The 20,768-nt window shown below is 35.9% G+C and overlaps 1 non-coding gene across 1 annotated transcript; it reads left to right on the top strand.

Annotated features, from left to right (window-relative positions):
- The first annotated feature begins 19,827 nt into the window (after positions 1 to 19,827).
- Trnas-aga lies at positions 19,828 to 19,909 on the top strand. The gene has a single exon. It is a non-coding gene; the product is annotated as a tRNA-Ser (tRNA).
- Positions 19,910 to 20,768: the final 859 nt, after the last annotated feature.

Below are 20,768 nucleotides of genomic sequence, written 5' to 3'. Positions count from 1 at the left end.
TTCAAATTTCAACGCGGTAGAGTTTACATTGGTTGTGGTTACAGTGAATGCTCAGTCGGTAAAGGCTTAAGTGACTCGCCCATCAAATGGCGACCACCCCCGTATTTCTGTGTCATTTTTTTGCTAACCGTCACAGTGTTACACGAAAAAAAGGTCGACTACTTCATATTCCATAAGACCAAATTATTCTATTTTCATAAAGTCCAGCGGTCGCTGACATGCATTTGTCCTTAACAGCCTCGGGTACATTGAATTCGCTTGCAAAGACTTCGTGACTACAAAACTACGGAGCATTTGTCTGAACACTTAATGCTCCAAATTGGCCAGGCCTGTTCAATACTACAGAATTGCAGATATTGAAATTTCATTATTTTATCGGAACGTTGGCAGCAATTGAAAAGGAGTTTCAGAGATCAAACAAAGTTTTTTTGATCAGTATCAGCAGCGAATGTCATTTTTTTTTTCTTTTCTTGTTTTATTCCATAATAAAGCGGCGTGAGGTAACCCACTAGGAAGATAAAACCGACATCTGCCCGTTCAAATCATCGACCGAATAAATCTATAAGTATCTTATGTCGTTGGCGGCCGGTATCTTAATGTAGTCCAACGGAAGGATCTAAACTCAGGATTTTTTGGTGGCCAGAAGGCAACTCTCTAATGAAAGCCTGAACGAATTCTTTTGTACTCTGCTCAAGAGGCATGTTACCACACAAATTGTTCTCCTCTGGCTAACTCAACACCAAATCAAGGCTTACGTCACTAATTAGCGCTTTCATCGCTAAATCTCCCTAAGCAATTTATATCTAACTATAACTTTGGGTCTTACCATAGTCACCACACTGTTAGCCGCGAACAGGGGATCATTTCTCCTCTAACTAATCTTATCCTATAACGCTCAGACCACAAGCTCACAACCGCTAAGAAGCAAAAACTTTTAAAAATTTTTTTAAACATTTTTTTCCTCTTACATAACAATTTCCAAAAATATACCTTTTATTTTAAACTTGGTAGAACGTTTCTACAAAAACAAAAACAAAAAATTAATATAAATGTTGTATTGTCGCCAAACATAGATAGCAAAGTTTGGAAAACAAAATGGAGATTATTTTACACTTAAACTCACAACATGCTCAAGTCAAAAGTTGAAGAAACATGAATTTACCAAATGTAAAGAAGAAGATAATGCAAACAATTTCAAATAACGATAGAGAGAGAATGTGACCCCTTAGGAAATAGAACGGTTGCTTACTGAAATGTTAACCCACACTTGGCGAAAACCGGAGGGAAGAATTTTATTACATAATGAAGTTATGTAGGCCTTGAAGATAATCTGGCATACACTCGTCATCTCCCCAGTCGAAGGTTTCTCTCATAAATATTCCAATTAAAATTTTCAATTCATCTTTTAGAGAATTAAACAAAAAAAAGTCACCTATCTGTCACCCATCTATTGACCGTAGTTCGGTGTAGTCGCAGTAGGATTAGTCATGAGCTGGGTGAGTAATTTTATTCAATCATTTCTTTCAATTGTCGCAATCTTGAGTATTCTCAGAAGAAACTTCCGTCTACCATGTAACTAAATCGGAATCAAGAATGTCAAGGCAATGCTTGAAGTAACTAAATCGTAGAATGAAAAAATTGCATTCGGTCGTGATTAAATCTCTTATGTCCACCATCGCTATGCCGTTATTTTTGCAGAACAATTTTGTGAAAATTTATATCGCCTCTCTGCTGTAGCAAAAGAGAGGGAAAGTGAAGATGTTCTCAGTCCTGGTTGTATAGACCTATGGGCGTTGTAGGCGAGTCCTTTGGCCTGTTTAGGCTTTTTGCAAACTCTCTTGGAAGTTTGTAGACGACATTCTCCCTTTTACGAATGGCAGATACAATACAGCTGCGCGGACGGACAGCCGGGTAGATGAGTGCATGAACATGCTCAGGTGCATTCCGAATTTGAAACTGAAGAGAATTTATATATTCTATGGATTTTTGAAGCTTTCTTCCAAGCGTCCAAAATAAAGCGGAGAAAAAAAAGAAATTACGATACGCTGCGAAGTTGTGTAGGCGAGGATGATTTTTCCATTTTTGTACAGATAGTAAATCATCGCCGTGGATTTATTTTTTGTAGTTTACTACTACTAATGATCAAGAAACCAATTTTTTATTCCTTTTGAAAAACACGAGTGTTCCCAGTTTACGTGGTACTAAAGACGTGTCTTTTGGCCGTTTTCAATCCCAACTCGGATAGAAAGGGAACTTCCAATGTTTCTGACCAACTTCAAGTAAATAGGTTCATTCTTGCGGCCAGCATTATGTTGACAACATACATAATACAGAGGGACTTGCTTAAATCGATTCAGAATTTGATGCTGATCCAGAATATATTTAGTTTGTGCGGTCTATGAAGCTTGCTTCTCGGCGTTGCAAGCGTCTTGACAAACGTTCCTTCGGTAGTGGATGTAAAAATAATTTACTAAATTTATTTAAGTGCCTTGAAACCTTCTTTCCGGAATAACTAACACACCACAGAATGGAGAAAGAATTTATTAGACAAACAGTATAAATGTTATCCGCCTGAGTGGCCGAGTAGGTAAAGAATCGTGATTAACCACTCAATGCTCTACACAACCTGTGTTCAAATCTCAAACTCAGATGCTAATGCCTTAAGAGTTCATTCGAATAATGTTCGGGCTACCGTATGGTGTTGTGGTTAAGATGTCCTGCACTTACTTGCAAAGCACGGGTTCGATTCCCCTTGGGGTAGACCGAATATAAATATTGTAAATACTATAACACATATAAACTTTTGATTGTCATTATTTCCTGACGAATAGGAAAATGACGAAACTCTGCGAATATAGTGTTGAGCGGTAGCCTTAAACGTTCCTTGCTCAATATTGCGATTGAAAACTCTTTCACTTTGCTTTTTTGGGCGAAATTTTCAACTAAGTAAACATCTGACTATGCCTTCATCGAGTCTTAGCTTTTACCGACGAATATTTTTGCCCGACTGCTGCATGATATTTTAATTGATTTTTTGGTGAAAATTTTTCGGCAAATGTGCGAGCAAGCCGGCCACTTGTTCACATTTCCCCCTTTCTCGCCGAATATTTTTGCTAAAATTGTTTCTTAATTGATATTTCGTTTAAAAACTTTCATTTTTCTTTTCGACGAATATATTCTTGTAAACGTCGCATGATAACCTAAATGATACTTCTTCTCGAATGCTTGTCACATTCGGCGACCACGTTAAGCGGTCCTTTAGGATTCACACCCGTTTGCAAGTCATTGTTTCACTGGTCACATTAGTATGACCGTAGCTTCGGTTCTTTATTAATAAATCTACAAATATTCGACTATAATCTTTGCAATAAAAACAAAATCCAATAAAATGTTCAAGTCAAGGGTACCGAACAAAGCAATTTCTCTTTATTATATTTAAGGTCATTAGATTTTATGAATAATTGCGTATATGAAACGTGCGTACCTCGTGCCCAAGCTGAGAGGACGCTGTCCTCTCTGGCGTACCTGTGTTTGTTAATCTGAAAAATTTTCCTATTGGCCTTAATTCCGTTGCTGCTGTTTGTTGACAATACATGATGAAAAATAGAGTAGACATAAAAACCAACAGCATGAAAGACTTAAATACCGACATAAATAAAATTATATTCTTTTTTTGCATGTTTTTCTTTTCACCCTAAAATAAAACTCAAGCGCATATATAAACGGATAGATAGATAGGAAAACAGAAAAATATGTTTGAAAAAAAGTTGTTTTTTCTTTTCGCTTTTCCGCAATAAACGTGTATACACTAAACACAGAAACAAATGCACACATATATATATATATATATATATATATATATATATCCATACACATATGAGCTCTTAACCATATACAACTAATAAAATAGAATTACGTGTGCAAGTGTGTTACTCTTAAATGTGTCAGTCAGCTTTATAGCATGAGTAGATGGTCGTGAGGGGGGTGGAGAGTAATATAAGTGAATACTGAAATGTGAAAACAAATAAACAAACTCTGCCTAGAAGGTATAGACAATAATGTTGCTGTTAAAATAGTCGTTGTTGTTGTTGTTGTTTTTGTTATTGTTGTTATTATTATTGTTGTTGCTTTGTTTGCATGTACAATACGTAAATCTATTCATGTACCTACACACATACAGGAAAGGCCAATATTTGTGTGTAACATGAAAATTCTACCCTTTAGTTATGCTTGCATTTGCCCTTCAACTCTAGGCTGACGATATCCATATATGATGATAAATATATAATATAGTACGTAGATTTCCATATATATATATATATATGTACATACATATATACATACATATATACATACATATATACATATATATGTAGTTCTTGTTTTTGTCTTTTTTTTTTTTTTTTCTTGAATAGATTGAATGAGGACAACATATGGATTTGGCATCTGTACGAGTGTTGAATACAACCGTCAAGCTTTTATAGTATGTCAAAATATGTACATGTACGTGTTTAACCGTAGGTGTCCGTACGTACGTACGTACGTACCTTACCTTCCATAGGCATGAGAGCTAGGATGAGTTGTAGACCCTTGGCAATGTGTATACAAATATTGTGTGTTATAAGTCGGTGTGGGAGTGTAAATGTGTACGTATGCGTGTGTTTATATGTGTGTAAACGTTTCAATGTTTGCTGAGAATAAAGCAATTTGTTTAAAATCTCGTAAGGTTGACTGAATTATACGATGAGAGGAAATACACAACACATCTGAATATTAACAAGTGCCAGGATAAGCAATCTTATGTAACGAATATTAAACGCTTTACCTTAAATCCCTAAATCGATAAAGTAAGGATAATTGTAAGGAAAATTTTTCAATCAAACCATTTTAAGGAAACGATTAATTTTTCCAGAATTTCTTGACTAGGATTTCTTGGTAAGAAAATAGTAAGCATCGGAAGTAGAACTTACTTATTTTCTTTTTTTTTTAGTTATGAACTTGGCTTATTCTTGACTTTCTACTAATCGAAATAGTTATAGGGAATAGTTGTATAAGACTGCAAGCAAAAGATCTTACATAAGAGCGAGGAATGTATTCCCTAAACAACAACATAGTGTACGGGCTTCAATGTGAAGCACTTCGACATTATTATGTAGCTAATAGAAGTTCATTCTTTCTTTGGAAATAGACCTTGAAATATCGGAATGAATCGTTTCGTAATGGCTACTCTACTATTATTATGCGAAAGCTTGTGTGTAGCGTTGAAGAAATTTGATTTATGATTAAACGAATCCGTTATGAAGGCTTCAGTTTCGTGGAAGTCTTACAAAGGTTTAGTTCAGTTTAACATGCTCTTAAATGTAGGTAATCCTTGGGGTATAAAAACGTAAAGGGTTTTATGATAATCTGTTATGTCAGCTCTGCAATTGTGTTTTTTACATGTGGGTGATTGCGTGCGTTTGTGTGCGTGTGCTTGTATGCGTTAGCGCTTGTAAGCTTATTTGTATTTGAGATTGCACGGAAGTCGAAAAAACACCCAGTGTGTGCAAGTAAAGAGTGTTTGTCTCTGTATTTATATATGTGTCACTATTGAATAGTATTAACTTTTTAATAACTAAATTGATGGGGAATATGGGAATTAAATCTTTATCAACGAAAACTTGATTGTAGCCTGGAATTAATAACTGATATATAATATATATGTATACACTGGTGGACGGAAAAATAGGTGCATGTTGTTTTATTTTGCTGAGGGCTACTTTTCTCCATTTTCTTCCTATTATACATAATATTTATCATTTATTTATAAAATAGGAACGCAGGAATGTTTCCGCATTTGAAAATGGCCTTAGAATTATGTTACGCAAAACAAAAACTTAAAATAAGATCAGTAATCAATTATACGGAAATAGCTTTGATTTTTGCGGACGTGGAAAAAACTAACTATCGCTGGTCTCTGCTGAGGTATTATGTTACACTCTTTTCGAAAATTTTTCCACAATTCCTTTTTATTACTGCAGGAAACATGGTGTTTGAGTCCTCTCCAAGCAATCTCAACAGTATTGGGGCTGGGAGTATGAACGAGAAACCATGCTTTCACCAAATTGGATGAGGGCTTTGAATCATTATTTAGCTGAATTTTCCATAGCAATGACTTATTTTCTTTGGCATCCGATTACATTCCAGTTCCAAATATGTTTTTATATAAAAATTTATCCATAGTGTTCTTCGAGATGTATTAAACCAACACCCTCTCAAGAAACGCAGGCCGATATCATCAAATTTCTTCCGCTATGCCGTTCTTTTAGCAAATCTTTGGTGGAATTTTTTTCCATTTGGCCGAAGCACACTTCTTTCTGCATCACTTCCAAACAAATTAATTTTTTTTCATCATTTGGAAATATATTCCTGCACTTTCCTTCGACTTCTGCCTTGCATCAGAAACTAGGGCTAAAGCAAAGTCTTTCGAATTCTCCAAATTACCCATTCTAAGCAAAGAAGAAGAAGCTTTTCGAGCTACCCGTCCTGGTAGATTGTGAACGTCGACGAACAGCTCTGGATCTCTGAATCTGGAAAGGGAAGGGAACTGCTCTGCGGCGGTCAATATTTCTTTGGGGGTTTAAAAAATTCGTGTCGAAGCTTTGTGACCGACCTAATGATGTGGCACGTTGTTCCTCTATTTCGAAGCTGATCACCTAGCCTTCGTCCTTCTGCCCTCCAATGACTTGCTCCACCCGCCTAATATTGTCGTAAGAAGTAATTCATATTGCATTTAGAAAACACTTTATTTTTCACAGCTTTAACTAATTCACTATCCAGCCGAAACGGCTGCTGGTGGAATATAATAGCCTCCAACTTTTTATTGCAAGGACTAGAAGCCCCTGTGGAAGCTCCCTTTTAAAATCTCTATGGTATAGAACTGAAAAATAGACCTCGCATCTATTTTGCTGTCCGCCAGTGTATATATACGTATGCAAATAAATTATCTATACATATACATATATGTATGTACGTATACACATAATGTATTCAATACATATAAAATATGTATAATGTACTTGTTTATATATACATGTAACTACATATTTAGTATGTGCGGGAGGGTTGTGTTCATATATGGCTGCGTATTTTCAAGTATCTGTATAGGAATATGAAAGGAATATGCATACGTACATGTAGGGACGGAAAAGCAGAACAAAAAGTAAAGTACGACGTAATGGGCTCAGCGCGGCGTGCAATGGGCAAATTTGGACCAAATTTCCAACATTTTCGGTCGAGTATGCTTTTCAATAATATGTGGACCTTTATTAATCTGCTACAGATAGAGTTTCTTTAAATTTCTGCACATTTTTGTCTATAGCGGATTCAGATGGACTATTATGTCGACCGTAGTCCACTCGTAAGGTACGAAACGGTTCTTAAACGATCGCTATTGTAAAATGGGAGATATTATAAAATTTTCATGGACGTATTTCGTTGACATTTTACGTATAGTACTGAGACGGGATTGCAAAATTCGGACAACGAAGTGGATAACTTTACATGTACACATGTATATGATGAGATTTGAAGTTAAAAGAAAATCATTACTTATAAATGGCGCATTATTGATGGCTGCCCGAGTTGAATGCATACATTCTTCGCTGACATTCCACCAGGCACTCAAGGCAATCACACCTATAACAGCCAATTTATAGCATGGCAAGATGTAATGTCTTTGCCGCATCAGGGGAAGTTTTTAGATCAGCTCCACACGAACACAACCCTTTCCTTTTATCGACAAAAATTGTTTTTTAGAACTATTATAAATCAGCATTTGGTACTAATAGAATCTACAATAGGCCCCCCAAACCGAATGCTAACATAAGACAGATTTGTAATACGTTGCGGGAAATTTGCAAGCGTGTTTGTGTAACGGGCTAAAAAAAGCCCGCTTAAAGTGGTTAACCAATGAAACAGATGTTGCGGTCTTATACGGAAAGGAAAGCTAGAAAATATGTACTGACCAATCTTTATTCATTTGTTGTGACCAAAAATTATTAAAGAAAGCTATTTTAAATCTAACAGTAAATTAATCGGCATTGATTGCGAACGGGTCATATATTTGTGTAGTGTCAGTGACTCGCATAACATATAGCACGGAAAGAACCTAACGTATTATAGGTGGTTCTAAAGAAACGGCCACAACTCGAAAGCATTACAGTCCAAATTAAGGGCACCACGGTAGATAGGATCGCCAATCGCCCGTACTGAAAATAGACCTATGCTTTTACCAATGCATAAAGAACGTCGACATTAGAGGGGAGCAGAATCTGACTGTTCGGCACTGCCCTTCGGGCAATACAGTCGCGTTAATACCATTCCCACACTCTCATATTCAGTGTTCCAGCTAAGGTATAGGCCCCCAGTTTGTTGCTGGATTGCCTTGCAAACTGGGGGGCAAAAGTTATCACTTACATGTGCTGCATAAGCGAATGGTTTTCGCGTCCAAGGCATTGTACATAAGTACAACACCGTTAGACATCCGTACCACTTTGATAAGCTGCTATGGCAAATACTGATGCTCAGCCACTCTCGCATCTGTTGTTTATTTTACAACGCACTTGGCAGACATATATCAAATTTCCTATTTTCTCTGGAGAGGGCAAAAAAGCCAACCACCCACTATAAATCATCATAAGACTATTAACTAATGGAGGAAATGTAATTTAAACAATGTATTGGAAAAGAGTCAAAAAGCTGAAGAGAATTTAATTATTTGTTAGTTAAGTATTTTGTAAATAAATTTTTAAAGACTGCTGAATAACGTAGATCATATACTCGCCCGTATTAAAAAATCTGCCGCGCTTGATATTGGAATTCGCGGCTACTCAGTTATTAGTCGCGATCCTTCGTCTATTCGGCATGAATTTTTGTATTGTACACCTTATCGGTCAACAATACCCGCGATGATGTCGTATCTAAAAAAAAACTACATTATTTTTAGAAAGTGCCGTAAGCCCTCAAACGTGCACCTGTTAAAATATCTTACCATTTCAATCATTTGTCTACCAGATTTTAGTGACGTCATTTTTAACATTTTCAAAATAAAGAAAAAATTCGAATTTCGTGTGCCGCCGAAACAAATGTTTATTGATTGTAAAAAATTTCGTCTATGCAGTAACTCTTCTATGTTGAAAATAACAATTTCTCGGTGGTTTGCTAATTGTTAACAATAGCGATGATGCTGATGATGTGGTAAGTACACCAGAAAACATAAAGAAAATTATTTAAAAAATTCTCGATAACCGAAAAGTGAACATGCAAGAGACAGCTGACATTCTGAAGATATCAACAGGGGCACGGCGCACAGTTAAATGCCCTACACAACCCTGCGGATATTCACGTAACGACTTTTCAAAACGAGGCATTGTATGGGAAATGGTTTGATCCAAACCATTCGTTCGTTGGCCAAAATACACTGGCATACTGGTACTAGGTCTTATCAAAATATCTCAACTTGTACGGCCTGTAGACCATTAACGCAGTTCAGTCAGTTCCCTAAACGCTTAAGCATACAGTACAGTAATCTTGCAGACCAACCCCGTAAGATCGTAGGCATTGCAATCTTTCTCTCGAAATAACTTATCTAAAATTCTAATTTGCCTTTGAAAACGAATGCGATCAGGCATTGTTCGCAAAAAATTAATTTTTTTTTATTGAATGTAACCTAACCTAAAATATATTTTGCTTTGCTACTCTTAGAGCCTGAGCAGCTTCTTTTCGCCTTAAGCACTAGCGCATGTGTGTCATAGGCTGCGTACCATTCATTCTTTGTTGTCAATCACCTTAGTTCAAAGTCCAAACGCGCAGCTTCTTTTTTGTAGCCGTTTCCTTTGAACGGCTCAGCAGCTTTATGCGATAAATGTCACTGCCTTGCCTGGTTTTCATTTTGGACTGATGTTTCCACTTGGAATGGACGCGTTTCTACCACGAGCTAAACAGACTTTTATAGATTCTATTAGGTGTCAATATTTTATATAAAATGAATTGCTTTACAGCCCGTGAAATCATGTTTTAAACCTGATCAATGGCAATCAATTAAATAGGCAAGCCATTTATGGAGTAAAAGACTACATAAGAAATGAAACACGTATATGCTATACAGATATCATAAATGAATGCTTTTAAAAACTAGAGGATACTGGAGAACTAAAAAGCGAGGGAAGAGGAAAGATTTCGGTTTGCTTGCCATATATCGATTTATTTCATTTTTATATTTGCCATTGCTAAGATGCTTTCATTTTCCTTAGCCAGATGTCTCCTATGCATCAAAGTCGAGAAAATTCGCTGAGGTTTTTCCAAATCTCGGATGGATATTTCTAAAGCGAATAAATTGAAGAATTATTTCTCAGACAAGGAGTATACTTTTCATACAAGTTCTCCATATAGGGTTTTTTTTTTTGCTTATACAAGAGCAAATCCATAATTAGAGTTTACGTCGCCTTTGGTTACTTGTTAATTCAATTACCAAACGGACACTGCCTAGAGTGTGATGATCTTTAAAAATCAAATTAATTTTTTTTTAAAACTTTATAATAATTTTTTTTTTAATTTTGTTAATAATAAAATTTTTTTCTATTTTCCTCTGGCATCTTAATCTCTTGAAGTGAAAAAAGACCTTGTCCGACATTTTCAATTTTTTGTAATTTCGAATTCATTATTTTTTTTCAACCCCCATCTAAGCGCATTAAGGCGGTCCTCTGCAGTTAATGTTTTCCATTACTTTTAGATGTTTTCTGTACAGCAATAATAATAAAACTTAGCAAGTTTTAGCGTAGAATGCATACGGATTAATAAAAGAAGAAAAAAAGTTTAGCACTGTATAGTTGGACAAGGCCGATGGTTCAACACCGTATGGTAATGAGAGTATAAACAAATTCATCCCGTTTTTTTATAACATTCAATTTTATTTATTATAAAGCTTAATGATCAGGATATTCGCCATCTCTTGCCATTGACCGCGTAGCTTGTCGATGCCCTCGCGATAGAAACTTGAGAGTATGGAGACGAATTAACCGCCATCCAATAGACAGTAGAAGGACAGCGCGAAGGCATTTCAGAAAATGATTCTAAACCGGCTAATAGAATATAATTGTTATGTAATTACATAGCAATGTACTGCAAGAAAAGGGATCCAAAATTCAATCAGAAAGATCCTCTACTCACGTTTACTTTTCTCGAACTCACAAGATGGATGAATCTGCGTAATAATAAGAGGTGGATTTAGCTCAAATCATTTCAGGTAGGGTGCGAGTAATTTCGAGTTGGAATGAATTTGGAACTAAACAAAATTATTCACTACTCACTGTAAACATAAGCGTCTCACCGTAACAAGCAAGCATGACAATAAGGCGTTTTTCATTTTTACTATTACGTAACCTAATTTAACATAATAAAGCTTATTTAATAACATATTGTTACGACAATCTCGCATTCGATAAAACGAAAACTTATCGATTTTCCTAGAAAGCAACCGACCAACCACGAAGAAGAAGAAAAATAATTTATTTATCCAGATTTGTCTGCTTCTCCGCTTATGGTCTCCTTGCTCATTCATCAATAGCACGATAAGACCCAAAAAATTATGTTTAGAAGAAAAATCTTGTCCTTAGTCATTTTACAGGTGGATCCATATGGACTTGCGATAGACTCATCTTTTATTATCAGCTATCAGAGTCACTTTCTGAATCGATCTAAGCTTGCCTTCTCGTCAACCCGCCTGTGAGCTAAATATGAAAGCGATCGTATGGCACAGATATGTAGGGTGGCGTTATATTATGTTCAACGGTTAAGCGAATTAAAAAACAATTGCCTTGCATAGGAAATTAAAATATTTGAAGCAGCCTGAAACAGAAACGAGAGAAATTTGTAGATAAAAAAGTTTTCGAGTAGTGCAACGCTAGACCGCATGCGTCCTTGCAATAGGCTAAGAGAGTGTCGAGAAGTTCTGTTGCTAGGCAGCAGGAAAGACTTAGACGTGTATGGAGGATTAGTCGAACAACTGCGCATGATTCAGAGCAAATAGCAAAATTCTGACATTAGAAAGAGTGTTGAAGAACGCAATGCTAGACTGCCATTAAATCGCCAGACACGCGTAACGCCTCAAAATTGGATTTGTTTCATATTAACTTGGGATGACAAATTTTAAAGATCCTTACAAAGACAAATGTGATGTACTGGTAATCTGCTCCTTTATTTTGCTGCCCTTCATAATATTGCTCTTAACGATAGACAACCTTGATCGTTATATTCGTTTCATCGAGGATTAGATTAGGAATGTTCCTGATTTGTTGTTGTGTGTTATATCATATAATTAAGATATAATTTGCTAGTATTTGCTTGAAGAGCTGCTTCCAATTTTTCCATTTAAAGCTTTGTCTTATGTACTTGTAAATGAATATTTCAAGGTCCAATTATTATTAAAAATGCGGCATTCTGCATCAGCGTTCCTTCTTTTTAGGGTATAGTTGTACCGGTACTGAACGCAGATACAATCCATCTACAGCATTGCCATGTGTGAGCAAATTGAACATAGCGGGGACGACTCGATGAAATCAAGGACCGGCAGTTGCCCATGCCCGATAATTAGTTTGAAAAAACAATTCTTACGCCCGCCGGTAATTAAAACGTAAACTAATGACCGCCGGGTATGTTTTTGTTTTTTTAAATAAAAACTGAAGTTAAAGATGCGAACGACATCTATTTATTAATTCTGCTACAATAAACCATCACTTGCGCAATAAGCAAAATATATGTTAAAAGTATTTAAAGAAGTCTTAGCTTTTACCGACAAAACTTTTCCAAATTTAAAGAAAAAAAAAATTACTCTTCTTGTGTGCATATGCAACGCGCGTAGGCTAAGTCGTTACCTTATTAAGTTCTCGTAAGTCATTCTTATCTATGCATCAGAGCTACAATTTTCATTCCAATTACAGATAATTTAAAATGACCATAAAGTCAAAGGAGACAAACATAAACATCGTCAAGAATAGCATATAGCCAGCCAGTCAGCCACAACCGCTGCGACATACTTCAACTTCAACTTAAAACCACACAAAATGAGAATACCAGACAAGCTAAGCAATTCAATAGTCGTAACCAGTCATCAATCCATGATGTGATCAAAACATCATAGAGATAATAATGATGACGACGACGACGATGATGACAACGATAATGACGATGATGATGATGATGATGATGATGATGATGATGACGACAATGATGGGAGAGCACCTCCTTACAAACCATATAAACACTGAGTGAAAATGCGCACAATGCCGCATACACATAATCTGTGACGACCACCCAGGGCAGCGAAATAGAATAGAATGGAAATAAATAAAGAAAAAAAATAAATAAAAAAAAAAAAAAAAACACAAAAAAGGGAAAACTAAATAACAACAAATGCATCGCCAATACAATCATAACCAGTTTAATGAACGTTTTATGGAAAAACTCTTACAAGAGAAATGCGCAACGATTGACGCGTTAAGAGTAAACTGAATATTTATTTCAAAGACGTCGTAATAGAGGAGTAAAAAGAAAAAAGAAGGTATGCAGCCTACTGTTAAAAATATGAAGCGAATGTTTAAAATTGTATTCGCCAACGAACGCAGGCGGTTAGGACGCTCATGTGTCCCCAAGGTACTCTCTGATGCTGTACCACACTCTTAATCGCACATGTATTATATATAACCTGCTGTTACTCGACAGCGAATGCTTTACCATAAGCTCATACGCCAGAATACGCCAATGCTTACTAACGCTGTTTTTGCTGCTGTTGTTATTGTTGTTATTGCTGTGTATTCGTATGGATCACCATCACACTTATTCGTAAGCGATTGATTTATGCGACAATCAGTTGTATCGGTAACATAACATCTCGCCTTAACATGAAAGGCACGAACGAAATTGTCGTTCAGTCGGTCCGCTAACTTGACTGGTCCGGCTTGAATGTTTTGATTTTAGGTTGAGTTAAAACCAACTTAGCTAGCAATACTAACTAACTAGCTGGCCCGGCCTGGATGGGCTGTTAAACTTGTTGCGCTGTTCGGCATTCACAGCCAGCAGAAATATAGGCACATGAAAATAAATACATATATATGTTTATATGCATATACATACATATTGTGCATATATTTACAAACATAAGTGTAGATCATGTGCCCATCCATATATAGGTAAGCAAGCAAGCAAGCAAGCAAGCAAGCAAGCAAGTAAGTATACAATGCCGCCAAATGCCATATCAAGGCGGCGCGGAGTGGCGAGGCATGCAAGCATATAGCCACATAGCTTTCATATAAAATATTCATACGACCAGTTTTGTTTTGGTGTTGAATTTGAGATGTGTCATGTGAGATATTCCTTGAAATTGTCTATATTGTGTGCAATGAACGATATACTTACTACTACAGCGCTGTTTAGTGTGCGGTGGCCGTACTTCGCGATTAAGCTCGATTTCATTTATTTCCTAAGCGTATGCCTTCCCGTGTTGTGGTTTAATGGCAATGTTTTATTTATGAACATGATTATGTGTACAAATATGTGTACTTATAGCTCTCCTTCTCTGTCTGTTTATTTCTCGGTTACCCTCTCTCTTTCTTTCACTCTTTCGCTCTCTCTATTTAGTCGCCTGGCTTTGCCTTTTTATTATGATCGATATATTTTTTTGTGGCCGTCAATTGCTGCAATTGATAAAAATCAATTCTTTTGTTATTTTATGCGCAAAAAACGAACCGAATAGAAAACATTAAACGGAAAAAAGACTATTCCAGCATGATTTACATATTTGAAAGGAAAAAAATATTTTTAAATAACTTTCTCTCTCTCTCTCTCTCTCTCCCTCTCTCTCTCTCTCTCTGTCTCTCCCTCTCTCTTTTTTTTTTTTTTGTTTTGCCCTCTCTCACGAGCAATATTGTTTTGATATGGAAATTAATTTTTTAAATTATTCAGATAAAGCGTTTTATTTGTTATAGACATTCTAAACACAGTCATGCATATATACACGTTTATCAATGTATATATATAGGCACATAAGTATGTCTACTTATTTATTATTCCCCATTGAATGTTGGCCTTTGTTACGCTATTTTAGTTTCAATTTACATTTTTGCAGTTGTTATTGTTGCTTTTCTTAACGCACATATGTTTTCATTCACACGCTTTGATTTATTAAGTGCGACAACACGTTAAAATTCCAATGCGCAAGTCTTAAAAATAGAACAAACATAGTCGTGTACGTTCATGCACATAAGCATGTATTTATACTACGTGGCACAATTGTGTTCGCTTGATTATGTGCGTATGCGTATGCATTTGGCTTTGAGGTAGAAGTGAACTTCTTAGTAAACTGTAAGCTAATAATTATGCGAACATTTCTATGATTCTTTAAATTTTTTTTAAACAGAAAACAATTTTTTTTACCCGAGTGCGTACATTCATATCAGATTCTCCTTCTCGGAAGAGCTCCTCACGACTTCATATTGCAAAAAGAAAAAAAAAAAAAATTAAAAACACTGTACCACCCTGCAGGTATTCGCACAATAAGTTAGCGAATTTGTGAAAGAACTGGTCGAAAAAGTACACCGATTCGACCCATTCTCAATAGCATTCGTCCTTGAGCCAAACCACGTCAGCGTACCAAATGTCATCAAAATATCCCACTAATTTTAACTTTTAGGTTGAACCCAAAAAATTAGACGGACAGACGAACAGGCAAGCTTAGATCGATATAATGAAAGGTAGGTCTATATCGAGTTATTCTGAGTATTTCATACATCCGCTCAAACCCAACATACCCTTGTATCACAATTGGCGTAGATGTATAAAAATGCTGATCACTTTAAACCAAATATATTCTCTTGATCCGCCTGAGTGGCCGGGCAACTCAATGGACCTGGGGTCAAATCCCAAGGCTAAGGAAAATCTTAGAAAAAATTCTAAGAGATGCAAGTAACTCTTTGTCTTTGAAACCGCAGCTCTTCAAGGATTACGTAATTCCGTCTTTAAAAAGACGTCAAGACATTAAGAATTACTTTTCTGCTGGTCTGCGATCATTGAAGGTTTATACCCAATTGAATAGTTATCTCCAAAAACACCTTCGCTTACGACTCTCCGCTTTTTGAATTGCGGCTACAGACGCCATATTATATATAATATATTTGTATGTAAAAATCGGGTTTTCATGCAGAGAAGTTCTAATCACATCGAAAAACGAAGGATATATTTCATCCTCATGACATCTGGCGGTTCGAAGCCAGAATTTAGCTGACTTATATACTCAACTCTTATGTAGAATGCGAAAATATAAATCGATTTTCACAGCATTTTTTAACAGTAATGGACTAGGTACTAATGACTAAAATTGCAACGTATTATTGGCAATAGTAGTGGTAGCTGATCTTTTTAATGCATCAAGTGTTTCGTTTAAAATGGCAGTGACGTTTAATAACGTCGTTTAAAAATCTTTAAATGAAATCATAAATAAAAGCATTGTAATGGGCCACGGCCACGCCGCCCAACATTTATTCATGTAACGGCTTTTCAAAACGACGCGTTACATGGCAAGTGGTTGGAAAGGTCGTCCGATCCGAACCATTTTCGACAGCGTTCGTCCTTGGGACAGACGGTTAACCCCAAGAAAACAAGACAGACAGATAGATAAACGAGGAAGTGACTATAAACGGATCGATGCTGCATACACCCGCACAAACTTAGTACACTTTCGTACTGCATGTGCCTTTTGCCTAAAGACAGGCATTCCTCTTGAACTGCTTTCTTTGATATACTTTAGTAAAGAGAGTATGCGATAGGGATTGAATTAAATCCTTAAAGGGACTCCCCGAAATAGAGGCTAACAGTAATCCTCAAGCGTATCTGAAATAACAACAACAGGCGCACACGTATTTACATAATTCTTAGTATCACAAATGCCTGTAGGCTTCGTTTCACTAGAGGGTTAGAGCTACTTTTTTTGTAGTTAGGAGTACATTTAAGGATAATATTAAAATTAATTAAATTAAAGATAAAAATGCCTTTTGGTTTTCTATAAAATTCACTAAGCATCGGCGGAATATTTCTGTTAGGCAGCGGGACGAGTGCCAAGAAATGAAGCCAACGGTTGAATTATTCGCTAAAATAGTGAGTGATATTGATGTCTGGTTTTTAGTAAAATTAAGATTTTATTTAAAGAAGTAACACAATTTGAATACTTTCCTAAGCTTTTAAATAAATTATAATTGCTAAGAAAGAACTAAAGTAAAATATCATGTTGATAAACTGCGACCACAAGTGCTTTCCGTTTCTTGTCAGTTGGAGTAATGAATGAGTATTAGTTAGGTTTTACAACGTAACACTCAGAAACTGTACTCATGAATTGTGGCCTATTTTTAAAAAAATTTTGAATGAAAAATTTCCAAAACTGTAAAAATTACTATTATATGCTTTTCGGACGACGCCCATAAATAATATTATAATTGAAACTGGACTCCCAACCTTAGAAAAGAGACTGTATGAGTTAAAAGCTAAAATAGTCCCTAAGCTTCTTAATTCAAACAAATCCATTCTCGGTGATGACGTAAGAAAGATTATTATTGCGAAGAAAATTCCAAAGTCACCATCTGCAATTGACCATTGTTTGTGCATCGCAAAGGAATTGAACATTCCCTTAAAAATTTCCCGCTCTTTTGGTGTTAAACCTCCCTGGATTTTGAAAGACTGCTCTTTTGACATCTCACTGTCTATGCACAAGAAAGAAGATACTCCAAATTACGTGTTCAGGAATCTAATAGCTGAGAAAACCCAAGTATTGGACAATACTGGTTGGAATCTTTTGTACACAGATGGCTCAAAATCTCCTGGTCTGCCTCCTGCTTGTGCGGTGGTAGATGCTACAGGACGGGTTCTTCTCAACCACATATTTCACGAAAGCACTTCAACTTTCATAACCGAAGCCAGAGCTATCCTTCACGCTGCCAACCTTGCCCATAAAAACAAACTCAAAACCGTCATTGTTACTGACAGTTTGTCTGTATTACTAGCTACCCGGAACCCTTCGACTTCGAGATGGAGCACCATCAACAAATTAAGGAATATAATTACTACACCCGACGGAAAAATTAAAATGTTATCGGTACCAAGTCACATCGGTTTACTGGGAAATGAGCAGGCTGATCGAGCGGCAAAGTATGCTGCTTCTGCTCCTCTAATTATGGACGATGTCATGGAAAAGTTGGATCTTCAAAGATACATTGGAAGAAAAGTTAAAGAGAAAATTGCAGAAGGAAATTTACAATACCATCATCAACACTACTCTTGCATTAACCCTCAATTAACTCCACCTCTATATCCAACAAATGTTGAGAAAACCAAGATCCAAACATTTTCGAGAATTCGCCTTTGTCATACAATTGCAACTCACCAATGGATCCTGAAGAAGTCTTCTCCCCCAATCTGCTGTTGTGGACAAACTCTTACTATAAAGCACATTCTCTGCGACTGCCTCAACTTTTCCTTGGCTAGAAGCATTGCATTTAGAACGATTAACCCTTTGTACATTCTACAATCAACTTCAGAACAGAATATCAATTCAATATTTTACTTTATTAATACTACTAAACTTATTATCTAATATCCATTTTTTTAAAATAGAGCCGATAGCCTGTGTTGCTAGTGCTCAATGTCTCTTTTTTTAGTCTAAGAATTCAATTCATTAGTCTAAAATTAAAATAATAATAATAATAATACTATTAGTTCGCTTAAGACTTATCTATACTGAAAGATGGAATCAAGCAATAAGACTTCAATTACTTTATGTTGATAGGTATACGAGTAGTTGCTAATAGTGAATCGGTGTGAATCGGGACTATATATGGAATGCTATAATTATTTCTACTAAACTGTTGCAAAAAGCACTATCTTTTGATATTAAATTTACCGGTTTTCTTCCTATGGAATTTTTGTACCGTTTCTTGGTGAGTCCAATGCTTGGTTATGGTTTTTTTTTTTGCTTTGCGGGTACTCTGATGGTCAGGAATGGTTGTAGGAAGAGTAGAATAGAGAGAGCGAGTACTGTTCGGACATTGTACATAAAGACAACCGCTGGTAGGCTGTTCCAAAGGCGAGTCCTGATAATGTGCTGTGCCGTATACAGTGAATTCCATTACGTAATTACGATTTTTGAAAATTATGGGAAGTTAAAATACAAAGAAAAGAAAAGAAGAAGAGAAAAGCATTGAAAAATTATATTTTCTCTTCTCAGCATTTTGGAATACGATTAGGCAATCATTACATTCATTAATCGCCATAGGGTTTTGCTTGATTTTGCCTTTTAATATGCTATTCGACATTAAATTTATCATCTAAGGAGTTTTCACGGGAAATTGACAAAAATCGTATACATTGTCGACATTTGTGCTCAAGCCGTCGTCGACAGCCATAAACCCAAACAAAACAAAAATACCGTCGAGTTTATTCAACGTTGGCAACCACATGATTTTTGAATTTGTTTCAATTGATATTAATATAATGAAAATTTTCGAAACACAGGAGGACGGACGGACACAGGGATATTTCTAAATTCATTCGTAAATATATGTACAATACGGGAGTCTCTGATTGGTAAATATGAACATTTCAATGGCAATGTACAATCCGCCTGTATACTGCATTGTGTTAAGGTGGTAAATAAAAAAAAAATGTGCTTTAAGTGAACAAAATTTAACATTTAAAGTAACAATAACTTGTAATGATTCATATTGTAGATTGTAGCATTTGTTGAATATAGCAGTCGTGGCCGAGCGGTTAAGGCGTCTGACTAGAAATCAGATTCCCTCTGGGAGCGTAGGTTCGAATCCTACCGACTGCGCGTGGTTCGGGGCGTTTGTCGCCGAATTTTTTAATATTTTTTTTTCAGTTGATTGTAAGTAAACATATAGGCAAAGAAAAATTAAACAACTTTTTTTACTCGTAATGCATAATGTATGAGTATGTTGAAAGCGATTTGCTTTTAGATCAATATTAAATTTTAGGTGTAAAGAAGCAGAAAAAAAAACTTTGATAATAATAGCAATCGTTGCTAATTGAGAAATTCAAGTGCAGGAATGTTGTTCCATCATACTGTTAAATATTGAAACCAATTAATTAGATAATTAAATAATTTATAGAAAATGGCTTCAAAATTATACGAAAGTTTGAACTGCAATTATTTTATTCATAGTCAAACTGATGTATGATGATGGGACTATCTGCTTGGCTGTACGGAAAGCTGCCAGTCACAGTCCGTCCTTTTTCCTTTTAACCAACTTCTTTTTCTTACAAAGTTTTTGTTCTTCTTTTATAAATTTTAAATTTTGGTTGCATGTTGATCGTAAGGAGGGACCAAAGGCATAATTTTGCTTGAATTTGATGAAACAATGGAACAAATTTCATAGTATTTAGAAATACGGTGACTATTCATTCATAACATTGGTCTACTGTTTGGAAAATGCGTTCTTGCTCTCTATGTAAGGCAAACTGCTACTCGCTCATTACATTAATTCTTGGATCTGTTGTCATTCCTTCTTGCTAAGAACTGCAATTCCCCCCATAAAAACATTGAAGAAGAACAAGTGCTGAGTAAGTGAACTGAACTTTATATCCATGGCTTGTTTTCCGCTTGTTTTGTATATCTCGAAGTTTAGACAAAAACATTCAGTATCTTCTCAACGGGTAAAACAAAGCGAAAA

The sequence above is a fragment of the Glossina fuscipes genome, unplaced genomic scaffold, assembly GCF_014805625.2.
Source record: "Glossina fuscipes isolate IAEA_lab_2018 unplaced genomic scaffold, Yale_Gfus_2 28, whole genome shotgun sequence".
Classification (NCBI taxonomy): Eukaryota; Metazoa; Arthropoda; class Insecta; order Diptera; family Glossinidae; genus Glossina; species Glossina fuscipes.
The sequence above is the reverse complement of the archived record's forward strand: the minus strand, read 5'-3'. Positions and strand labels throughout refer to the sequence as shown.